The following is a 13,168-nucleotide window of genomic DNA, read 5'->3' on the forward strand; positions in this document are numbered from 1 at the left end:
ACAATAATAGACTTTCGCAGAGTGATGATGAGCCTCCTCAATTACCGCCCATAAGGTTAATATATGATCCATAGTCTGATAATCTGCTCTAAAACCAGCTTGACCTCTATCCCTATAGTTCATCATGTCCAGTTCCACCGAAAGAATAATATTCGAGTATGTAGCATAAAGTTTGGCAAAGATATGCCCAATCATGATGGTCTTGTAACTGTTGGGGTCAGAAATCAACCTCGTCTTATGAAATAGATGGATCACAAGCCTCAACCAAACCTTTTGAAAGCTAGTACAAACCACTCTATTTAAGAGTGTGGTGAGATAAGAGCCAAACACTGGGCTACCAAGCTTAAGTAGTTCTGCCTAGAAGCCATACTCATCGACAACTCTATTACATCTCATAGTTCTGACAGCCTCACAAATGATGGAAGTGGTAAAGATATGACAATAAAAGGGTGAGATGAGGTGGAGAGGAGACTGACCTGGGATGTCATAAAGGGTGGTGGTGTGTGAGATGAGGGAGCACAAGTTGGTGGAGGAAGTTGGGGGTAGATACCATAGGAACAAGGTGTGCCAAAAGAGCCTTGGGTCTTGGCTAAGCGTATCGCATAAGGATTTGCACTGTGAAGCAATGTAGGTGCATTTCTTCCAGTGAAGAAACCAATGATAGGAATGTCAAAAACTAGCTATCGCTGACGGGGAGGTCTCAAAGGTTAAAGTCAAGGAGCGGTGAAAAGCTTTACAATTAGCATCAAACCAGTGGTTCATAGGCACGTGTTTTGGCACTTGGATCTAAGGATAGGGTAGTGGTGGATGGAAAGGAAATTCAACTCCTAGATAGCTGTGGTCAAGAGATCAAGCATGAAGGAAGCATGGTTACACTCAAAGAAACATAAAGGTGAGAGGAGTTAATGCAAGTGGAAAATGAAGAGGTCCCCATCACCCTTGGAAAAGCATAAGTGAAAATGGCTAGGGGTGCGATCCAAAATAGTTGGGGGGTGGGGGTGTTGGTAAAAGTGTGGAGCAACCTTCCCCGTATAGGGAAGGTGGGATTGGTGAGAGGGGGGGATAAGCGAAGCACAAGGCATAAAAGAGCATGGTCAACAAGCGAGAGATGGGTGATGGTGAAGTTGTAGATGGAAGAGATGAAAGAAGCACCAGTGATAATGTAGTCAACCACAGTGGCACCCCCGCAGTGTGGCCAATAGGTAAAAAGCTCAAATCTAGGAAAAAAAAGAAGGTCGTTCAGAATAACCGGATCAGAAGACTCACACAACTAGAGGAGGTGATGACCATAGATAGATAAAGGTCCATCATGATCCTTGGAAATATGTTGGAGTCCCAAACTAACATGATCAAGTTCAATAATATAGGTCCAGTTTGTGCCTCGGTCATATATAGGGGTCTATCCTTCCCTAGTCTATGCACTGAAGTCACCTAAGATAATGATGTTGCCCAAGGCACTAAATCAGGAAATGCACTCAATCAGATCAATAAATGGATCACCGTCCTTGGTATTATGAATGACGTAGGGCGAAGAGGCTGGTGGAAAGTAACAAATCATGAGGAAGGTATCTTGCTGATGGTGTCTGTCATGACATACATGGATTCATATAAATTTAGCATGTGTTTCAGAATAGACCATAGAAGTAGCACTAAAGAGGTTTTCTTTAATCAGACAGGCAACACCTTCAGACCCCCACACACCACCCGAGGAGAAAACCTCATCCTTGAAGATTGAAAACTACTAATAACCATCGAGACCCAAAAGGGGACGAGCATGACTCTCATGGGTCTTCGTGATAGCTAAGATATCAGCTGATCCAACAAAATTTTGATAAAAGACCTAGTAACAACCAAAAAGATCCATTACCATTCCAATAGTTAACAAGGAGAGAGCTAGAGGGGGGTGGGCCCCTCTTGTCAAACTGCTAGCATGGTCATCATTTGGCCTTAGCATCCTTATTGGCATGGCTCAATTCCCACTAGCTAGGTGGAGAGTCCTCTATCACTGCTCTGATATTCCTGATGACTGCCCACTTATCGCTACGTTTGTCCTCCACTACAAGTTTCCTAGCCTGTTTCAATTTAGTTACCTATGCTCTAGTGATATCCTCATCCAAATAAATCTTAGACGGAAGAGAAAATAGTTTTCTTTTCACTCTAAGAACATGTAGCTTGTCATGTAAAGAGAGAAACCTAATAATGAGAGTTTCGTCGAGGCATGTCCAACATTTTTCAAGTGAGATATCATGAATATCGAGTTGATCATTAAGGAAGGAATTTCCTATAGAGGAGGGATCAGCGGTGGGGGGAGACCATGAACATGTAAACTCAGCTCACGTGTCCATCTCACCCACTCATCATTCATCTTACCCCAAACCAACTTTTCAGTCCCCGAGAGAGGTGTAGTATTGACTATGTTTTCGCAAATAGAAGCCCAAGATTTAAAATTTTCCTCTATCTCTGACATTAAGGTTGAATTTTGAGCCACTATATCAATGAATTTGGCAACGACCATCCAGCGAAGAGCGGGGGTCACTATAGATCATTTGTTTCTGTATCAGTGAACGAAAGAAGAAACCAAAATTTTTCAGTTGTTTCACTACAAACGACGCATAGGAAGACTCTTGATCCAAGTTGGGGCTAAAGGTCTTGCTTGGTCTCCGTTGTTTAAGAAGTGAATAGCCTTCAGTCTCATATAACAATAGTGTTTCTTGGTCTCGGTGGAAAATTTGGCTCGGTAATTGGTTTTCTGGAGTTTTTTTTGAAAAAATAAGGGCAGAAAAGACAGGGCACTAAGCAAGTAACGACACTGTGGGACCAGGACATCACACCGGAGCATCACAATGGGACTAGGCAGCAGACACAATACCAGACAGGCTCGTTTCCAAGGGAAAAAATGACGACTGGGCCCAGCCCACAACAAGATAGGGGTAGGCTTTAAAGCCAAGGGTTTCAAGGTGCACTTGCCGACTTTTTTTGTTTTATATATTTGCTCTTGTTAGTTTTGTTTCGTCCTTCTTTCCTTTGATCAATGGAAAAACAAATTGTAGATACACAAACAATGGGAAAACAAATGGTGGATATGCAAGCATTAGGAAAGCAAACCATATCATTGGTCAAAAATGGTCAAGAAATTCTGGTGCACTTTGAAACTAACCATTTAGGTCAAGTCAAAATGGCATCACTCGGCAAGACAGGGAAATATATTTGGGTCAACGCTAAATAGTTCAAGGGCATTTTAAAACGTAGGCTTGCTCGCTTGAAAGGGTCACATGAAAAGCAGAAACACAGGCAGAGATTACATAAACCAGAGAAGAAACAAAAAGATGTTGTCAAAATGTACCATCCTCCACACTTAGATGGTGACAGTCATTTGTGTGGTAGCAGCAACTTTGTTGATTCTGTCACTTACAGCCCTACCTCCACACCTCTCGCTTGGTGCCCAGATCTTTATGTGCAAGAACTATTGAGGGCCAAGAGGAGGATGGAACTCCTAGAGGCTAAGGAACAAGAAATTTATCGTAATATGCAGGTGTTAATTGCAACAAATAAAACTCTTGCAAATAATAACAACATTTTAAAAGCTCAAATTTCAACGCTGCAAGAAACACTTTTAGCAGGGAAGCTTGAATGGCAGAACATGAAAGATGAATGAAAAAACCTAAATGCTACATTGGAAACAAACAAGGTCACAACAAATATCGAGTCATCTCATTATAAGGAGAGACTGATTCTTCACACTAATTCGTTGGGAAAGGCAGGGGTTGAAGAGGAGAGGAGAAGTTTTTCAGAAGTCACCAAAACTTGGGACAAAAACAACAAACACCTTGATATGGCAAGATAAGAGGCAAAGATTTGTGTGAACACACAAGACAGAGAGGTCAAGGAAAGGCAGCACAAGGCATCCAATATAATTATCAAAGGGATAAAAGATTATGGGGAAGGCGAACACACCCTTGACTTAATGAGAGATTTCCAACAAGATGTGTTGTTGTGGCAAGGACAAATCTGTCAAGCTTGGAGGGTTGGCAAACCACAAGCTAAGAGAAATAGGCCAATCAAGGTAGTCATGCCCAACATTACCAACAAACAAAATCTACTTAACAAAAAACAACTCTTGAGGGGTTCTTGCTTCGTTATAGAGGAGGATTTAACCATGAGACAACAAGTAGAAAGAAGAATGGAAATGGAAAAAATCAGAACAGCTAGAAATGAAGGCAAAAGAGCTTGGATGTTTAAGGGAAAAGCAATTATTGCTCATTTTGGCCACCGCTCCAATAAAGGGCAGCAAGAAGGCAACAAAGGTGTGAGAACAAACACATTAGCATGCAGCGATACAACAAGATCATCAATCACGCTTAGCAATAATAACTCAACTTTGAGTCTTTCACATCAAAACAAATAGCAATCAAACTTAACCCAGACGTCCTTAAGTTTAGTTTGTTGGAATTGTAGAGGTTATCCATGGAGATGTGGGCTTGGGTTAGGACCTATTACGGAAGGCAAAAACATTATTTGTCTTATAGAGACACATGAGCATGAGGGATGTAAGACCCCATTGTTTGAAGGCTACTGGAAGATGGTAGTGTGGAATGAGGTAGTGAGAAATGGTAAAGGTCATGGAGGTATAATGGTTCTAGTAAAAGAAAGGGAAGGTTGTGTCATTCAGTTGGAAAATATTGATTCTAATAAACAATTTATATGGCTCAAAATTGTGAAAAATAACACTCTTATCAGGATTGCAGCCTATTACTTTGCTCCACAAGTATCTAAAACTTATAAAAAGTGTGGCTTAGATCATAATGACCCCTATGCTACGTTAAAGAAAGATGTTGCTATTTTTTCGCAGCGTGGGGATGTTCTTCTTGTTGGAGATTTCAATGCTAGGACAGCAAATTGGCAAGCAAGTATTTTCAGCTTCAAAGTAAATGATAACCCTATTTGGCTCACAGAAGAAAGAAATCATCAATGGGAAAGAATATTCGAAGATGCTAAAGGCTGCAATCATTTTGGAGAAGAATTGATCACTCTATGTGGCACATTTGATCTCATAATTTGTAATGGTTTGGCTAGATGGGCTAAGTCGGGCACTTTCACTTGCAACACATACAACGGGGCAAGTGTGGTAGATTATGTAATTTGTTCGCAGAATTTGTATGAAAATATTGAAGAAGTTGAAATTGGAGAACACATTTGGGATCTCAAATCAGATCATAGACCGCTGTACGTAAATTTGTATTGGGCAAAGGATAGGCGGATTGGAGCAAAAACCCAAGGCCCTCAATACCCCCCTTCTCAGGGAAGAATTTTGTTAACTTCAGAAAATAGTAACACTTTCAGAACTACTCTTGAGGAACTTTGTACAGGACACCCTATGTATAAACATGGTGTTAACAGTTATGATTTATCAAATCTGATTCATGAGGCTCTTTCAAAATGCAAGAAAGCAAAAAATAGAAAATCTGAAACTAATTGTTTTCTAGCCAATGTTTGGTTTGATAAGGAATGTAAGAGGGCTAGGAGAAACCTAAGGGAGTCAAATAAAACTAAGCTTAACATTAAGGCCTACAAACAGATCCTAAAGAAGAAGAAAACTGATTTTATGTTCACAAGGAGAGAGGAGCTAATTTTCTTGGGCAGAAATAACCCCAAACGTTTTTGGAAAGAACTCCAACCAAGGAGAAAACAAATTGAAAATAATAATATTACTGCCACCCAATGGTTTGAATATGCTAAGAAACTTTATGAACAAGAGGGTGGAGTGGGACAGCCACCTTTGGTCAATGATGATACAAATCTTTTCGTTGTGCAAGAGATAGAGGCAGGGATTAAGAAGTTAGGTGGAGGTAAAACAAAAGACCTTGTTGTGCTCCAAGTAGAATATTTGAAGTGGGGTATGAAAACTCTTGCACCGCACATCACTGAAATTTTCATCAAAAATTGCCAAGAAGGGTTTCCGAAAGATTGGACAATCAGCCTTGCAATACCACTTTTTAAGATTGGTGATGTTAACACTCCCTCCAACTACAAGACTATAATGATCAATCCCCTCTTTGCTAAACTTTTTGGCAGCATGATAGAAACTAGGATCAGCAAATGGGCAGAAGAAAACCATAAACGTGCTAAAGGGCAAGTTGGTTTAAGGCCAAAACACTCGAAAGTGGATCACTGTGTCACTTTGAGACACATTATTGAAAAAGAATGGGAGAAAAAGGAAGAGGTATTTTGTTGCTTTGTTGACTTTAAAGGCCTTTGACACCGTCCCGAGAGACAAGCTTTGGTTTAGGATGGAAGAATTGGGGATTCCTATGCATCTCAGAGCTGCTGTTCATAGGATGTACGAAGAGGTGAAAGTTAAAATTAGAACTTCAGATGGCATTTCAAAATGTTTTAGGAGTGATATCGGGGTCAAATAGGGCTGCCCTTTATCTCCTACTTTGTTTGGTTTATATATTGACAAACTGGAAGAGTGGTTAAACATGCAAAAGGGTGAAGGCATTCAGCTAGGTGAATTTGTTATAAAGTTGCTCCTATATGCGGACGATCTCATTTTAATTACCAAATCTGCCTATGGTTTGCAAGATCATCTATCTTCTCTTGAGCACTTTTGCAGAATGGTGGGGATGTAGGTCAATATCAGCAAGACTAAGGTTATGATTTTCTCTAATAATAAAAAACAACACCAACATGAATTTTATTACAATGGAAGTGTTCTTGAAGAAGTTGCAGAGTATAAATACCTTGGCATCGATTTCAACAAAAAACTAAGTTGGTCTAGCTGCAGGTATAAAAGGATATTAGGTGGGTGGAAGGCTTTTTATGCTCTTCAGAATAGGTGCCAGAAGCAGAGTTGTGGAATTGGAAAACTATTCAAACCTTGTTTGTTTTCCTTGTGCTGCTAGTTGTTCTTTACAGGTGTGAATTATGGGCCAGCAACACTACTATAGCACAATGGAAACAAATCGAAGGAATCCAAAAGCGCTTGATCACAAGCAAGTTTAAAATCAAAAGCACGGTTCCATATGATATCATGCTAAGTGAAATGGGGGCTGCTCCTATTAAGGCACTTGTTATGGTTCGCCTTCTAAGTTATCTAAAAAGAGTCAAAAAAAATGGAAGAGAATAGATGGCCTAAAGTGGTCTTTAGTGACACACTATGTCAGCGAAAAAGGACATGGATGCAACAAAACATCAAATGGATGAGTAAATGGAATATTCAATTCAATATGTGCCCCACAAACAATAAAGAAATAAAGATCTTTGTCATGGAGAAATTCTACAAGAGAAATTGGGGAAGCAAGATCGAAAGGAAGAAATTATATTATATAAATGAGTTCAACCCTGCTTGTGATCAACTCCAAAAAGCATACATAGGAGCCAACATTTCTTGGAGGGCTAAAATTCTTATTGCTCAGCTGAGAACCAACTCTCACCAACTTCGTTGTGAGACCGGACGTTGGAAGAGGCCAAAGGAGGCTTGGGAAGAGAGAATTTGCAGATTCTGCAATTTTGGAAAAGTGGAAACTGAACTACACTTTATTTTAGAATGTGAAGCCTACAAGAGTAGTAGAAATAAATTTGTGGACACTATATGTGATAGTTCTTGGCATAACTTATTCAATGAAGAGTACATTGAGCAATTGGGTGGACTCATCATCATCCTACACAAGCAACGAACATTGCTACTTAAGTCTGCTTGAGTTGTCTTGCTGTTCCATAGGCTATTTTTAGCCTCGTGGACGTTAAAATTTTATCTATCTATCTATCTATCAACTTCTACATTGTAGTTGTCGAGACCTTCCAAACTCACAATAACTGATTCCATATGAGATTTGATACCTGTACACTTGAAAGTGTCCCACTCTAAACCCTTCTATCCAAACGATTCCATGAGTTTGAAATGCTTGGATGCCGGCTTAGAACTCCCTATCCACGGAGTGCAAGAGAGTATATTTCAAGAATAAGAAGGCTCTCAGATGAGCCTTAGAGATACTCTTCTTGCTAGTAAACCATGCAATGGGAGGTTCCAAAGACAAGATGCAAGAATGCAAATGTCCCAAGGAGTTCCTCAAGAATGCAATGCAACTAAAGATTAAACTAGAATGAATATGAAAAGTGCAGCTATTCTAAGCATGGATGAGAGTGTTACAATCCAAATATTAAGCTATGTGAGATAGATTATTGCAAAATAGAAGCTAAACTAATATGCAACATGAATCTAAGCTAAAATGCTATGGTATGAGAGAATGTAGACAAGAAATAGAAGTTCTCCACAAAGCTCCAAAGAAACCTGTTAGAAAACCTGCAACATAACAATATTCAAAAGATGGATGGATTGAGGGGGAAAGCTCTCTCCCTTTTAAAGATGTATGGACGGTGGAGATCAAGATGAAGATGGTGGATGATCAACGGTTGAATTAAAAAATAGGAGTGATCCATGTGCACACACAAATCAACCAATAGAATATAAGTTGACTTGTCATATAAGACAAAAGTCACAAAGCCTTTTCTTTTAATTGCAAAATAGAAAAAGGACTTTATGTGTGCACTTTAAGTGGGTTAGAAGAATGGGGTCTTTTATTTAATTAAAAGGAGACATGTTCTTTTAATCAAATAATGAACTTAGGATAGCATAGTCAAACTATGGGTTATAATCAAATAAGTTGATTATTAGCAATTTGGTCTAGGTAAATGATTAAATTAATTTAGCCAAAATGTTGAAAAGGGGGCTAATAGTCTAGATGACCATTTTTAGGTGATTACATTTGCCCCTCTTTGACTAATGTGTGATCGATCTGGGAACACATTATGTCAAAGAAAATCGAAGCCAAGCAGGCAGTGGTAGATATAGATGTCTGATTCCGAAGAGTGAAATGCAGAAATAGATAACAAGTCCTGAATGCACAGCTTGATAGCAGTAGTACTGAACACTAGGAAGAGATGATGTCAGAATTCAAGAAGAATACTAACACTTAGAAAAGCAGATAGAGTGAGAGCAAGTGAGAAGATCAAACAAATGCTCCTAAGCAGTGATAGAGTATTTCTGCCCCGTCGGGATCGAAATTGAAATGAGGTAAGGGGATGCAAAAACTGGCTAGAAATGAGAAAATTAGAATATAGCAATGTCCAAGATGACAGATAGATGATTAGAACCCAAGAATGACTATAAAAAAATTGATAAAATGCCCCAGTTTGACTAGAGTTGACCTTGAAGGATATAGCATAAAAATTAGGTCGAAATGAGTAGAAAGGTGATTTTAGACATGAAAAAGTGAATTGAAGTAGATATGAAGTATGGAAATGATGAAGACATGAAGAAATGAAGATGCCCCAGTGATGATTCAGAGATTAGACCTCAAAAGGTCAGCTAACTACTTAGAAGAAAGTAGAATTTTAAAAGACAATTTTGACCATCAAGATGAACTCGAATTTGAATTTCGATCCCGAAAATGAATCTAGGACGTCAAAATTATTTAAGAGGTCAAAACTTTATATAATGTGATGACAAGATAGAAAAGAGATGAAGCGAAAGATTAAGTAGGTGAAAAGACATGAACAAGAAGAAAGTAAAGAAATATATGAAAGGAGTTAGCCGATATGTCCACAAAAAGATGAAGAGAGAGCTCTCCCCATATGCAAGAATGAAAGACTAAGCTAGAAAATGAACCTAAAATGCAAGCTAATATGCAAAGTGGTTTACCAACAAGAAGCGCATAACATTTAGACTCTTAATTTCATCATTGAGCATTTATTAGGGACATCATGAGATCATACAACCATCACTAGTATAACTATGAGGATATGAATATGACCGATACTAGATAGGTATGTGGAAATCCAATCTAAGCATCAGAGACATGTAAGTCAAGATAACTACACAATTAGATTCCCTAAGTTTAATTGAGCAAGATTACACTTGTATCAAGGCATAAGCGCTAGGATAATCCCTGAGTGTGGTCTTGCAAAACAATCAAGGATGATACATTTATAAGTCAAAGTGTTGAATAGGACAAGCATGAATGCTTACAACACTATAGACAAAAAAAGTATACCCACAAGCAGAAATCAAGAAGACATGCCCCATGCCCCTAGTCTTCTAGTCAATGACATCCTCGAAAGACTATTAGGGAGAGAACACATGGCAAAGAAATCATCATAGACAGCACACAAAGTAGATAAAGATCAGCATAGCTCAGTCGTTTAAGTGTTAAAGTGCGTGTGTGTAAGTCACTTGGCCATTTCTTCAAGACTTGATTCTGATAGTGAGAAATATTGTGACATTGGAGACTATAGGTAAACTATCTAAAAAATGTTGAAAAACACTAGATGTCAAGGTGGGGGAAGTGTTGAGAAACACTATTTTGTGAGTTGTCAAAGAAACCCTAATGCACAAGAATACCTCAATAAGCTAAGTAGCTATGCCCCTGAGATGAGGACAAGAAACAATTCCAAGCTAGGAAATGTGTAGTGAAGTGGATGATTGAGATAGATAGACATAGGTGCGAGGGTTTCAAGTAGCGCCTGTTTCCAGATTTTCACCACTTGACAAATTTTTCAGGACATTTTCTGATTTTTAGGATTTTTTTCAGGATCATATATGATTTTTTTTGGAATTTTTAAAAAGTTTTAGAGATTACTAGTTCTCGAGCAAGATCACATCATTTTCTCCTAATGTCTAGCAAGGTATAGGACATGATGGAGAAACAAGCCAGTGGATAAGCAAAGATGGATGAAAAAAGAGTATGTAGCAAGTGAAAGTGATCCTCAAGAACTGACTCCTCAAGAGTACCCAAGCTAGGGAAAGAGGTGAAATAGTCATATAAAGCATATTTTGGATAAGCAATGGAAGAAATGAGCAAGATAGTGTGTAGGATAAGCGGTGAAGCCAACAAGTGAGATAGCATGAAGCATGTAGTCCAAAAGAGTAGCCATGTCAAGAGACCTATGAGAACCATGTTTCATTTATTATGATCAAGACCAAGGGGTCAACTAGATAGTATAGCAATGGGATAGAGCAATAAGAATAAAGCTCAAGATAGAGGCTATGAGTGAATGGGAGAGCACAATAGAAAATCTCGTGGATAAGATAGCCAATATGCAAAGATAGCTCAACATTGTCAAGATCAAAGAGAGAAGAGGGGATAGATGGATGATGGAAGAATTACGCATAATGCCTATTTGCCAGGTTTTCATCATGGTACTTATCCAAGGTGCCACAAGAAGTAGTTTTCACCATAGGATGCATTTATTTCTCTTTACTTTTGCTACCAAGGTGCCACAAGAAGTGGTTTTCACCAAGGCACATTTTCAAATTTTTTTTTTCTTTTTTTTTTTTTTTTTTTTGAATTTTTAGAAAGAGCTCAAGCTTTTTGAATTTAGATAGTGCTCCTATAGGAAAGATAAGTCATGATAAGACAAGACCATAGAAAGGTATGCTCAAAGATGTTGATAGGGTGATGAAAGAGAAATGGTAGTAGGAAGAGTATATGCAGGATAAGAGTTCATGTATAGAAAGGAGGTGTAAGCTTTAGAGGATTTCATGAGGGTAGTTGAAATATTGGACAAGATCAACATTAACACACACCTTGAAAGGTATTGGAACGATGGAGGAATCATGGATGAAATAGCTTGAGATTTAGATGTATGAGGTGGTAGAAGAGATTTGGAAAAAAGTGGAGTGGAAGGCTTTGGAATAATTTTAGGAAATTTTTTGGAAGAAGATGGAATGGAAGCCTTTGGAAGCTTGAATGTCAACTTTGAAGTATTTTCAATATTCAAGTCTTCTAAAAGAGACTTGGGAATCCATATAGCTTTAGATTTTTCTTTGGATACTTCAAAACACATTTCTTCAATAATGGGTTTAGGAACCCATATTTTCTTTGATTTAGCTTTTTTAATAGTGAACTTTTGTGGTCTCTTTTGTGCATTCTCCTTCTTAACATTCACATGTCGATTAGATGGGACATAGTGATCTTTCTTTTTCAATGGATTCTTATGTTTATTCTCACTTCCAAAGGACTTGGGATTTGTGGATGAATAAGGATGATATGACTGGTTTAGGTGGATAGATGGGTGATAATTCATCAAGGATGAGCATCTTTGTTGATCTTCAGGTATTATAGGAGAGCAAGGGGATGAGCTATGAGTGAATGTAGGAGATGGAGGAACATAAGGCCCCAAAATGGATGGAAGGTTTGAATGCTTTAGCTTAAATGGATAAGGACCAAGGATAGAATTAGGATATGCAAAGGGATAGTGGGAAGGGATATCAACATCTTTAGAGTGAGCAACATGGTCAAAGCTATCAATAGACTCATGAGTACCTTTGATAGGAACAACATTTTTAATAGTAGCACTTGAAGATTGAGCACAAGTTTGAAGTGGATATGGAGAAGTAGAACATGAGGGGATGCTTTGATCTTGACAAGTAGCCTTGGATAGCATATGAAGAGAACTTTTCTCATAATTTTCAGTAAGCTCAAGGGAGATAATGGAAGTGGTATCTTCATCATACTTAGGAGGTGGAAAAGATATAGGATATGGAGGGGTGACATTTTGAGGGAGATGAAAGGGTGCTTGATCTTGATCTTTCTTAACATTTATAACTTTTTCATTTTGGGAGCCCTCTTGACATGGAGCCACTTCTAAGGACAAGGGAGAATGAAGAGTGAATGGAGTAGTGTTTGGATTAGGCATAGTAGTGCATGAAGGTTGAGGATGTTTAGGATTAGTAGCATGGAAAAGGTTTGCAACCAAGTGAAGGTTAGCTTGAGTTTCTTTTAGAGGTAGCCCTTGAGGGTACACATATTGCATATGGAAAGCACTAGGTTTTTTGTTTGATGGAGGCATGTTGGAAAGATTTGAAGTGTTGGGAGATGCATGAGTGTTGGAAGAAGTGGAAGATGTAATAGAGCTGCTAGTAGACATAGGTTCATTAATGCAATCTTGCTCAAGAAAAGTGTCCTCATCGCATGAATCATTAGAGGTATCAATAATTTCATTATCAATAAGATCTTGAATTTTATGTTTTAGCTCAATGCAATCTGAAGTACTATGCTCATTATGTTGATGATAAGCACAATAGATATCCAAGAATGGGTTTCCATATGAGCTAGACTTAGGTAACATGATGATCTTATTGCCAAGAAGTTTTTGCAAAGTGTCATCA

The sequence above is a fragment of the Cupressus sempervirens genome, chromosome 4, assembly GCF_028749045.1.
Source record: "Cupressus sempervirens isolate cs-2001-9-10 chromosome 4, ASM2874904v1, whole genome shotgun sequence".
Taxonomy (NCBI): Eukaryota; Viridiplantae; Streptophyta; class Pinopsida; order Cupressales; family Cupressaceae; genus Cupressus; species Cupressus sempervirens.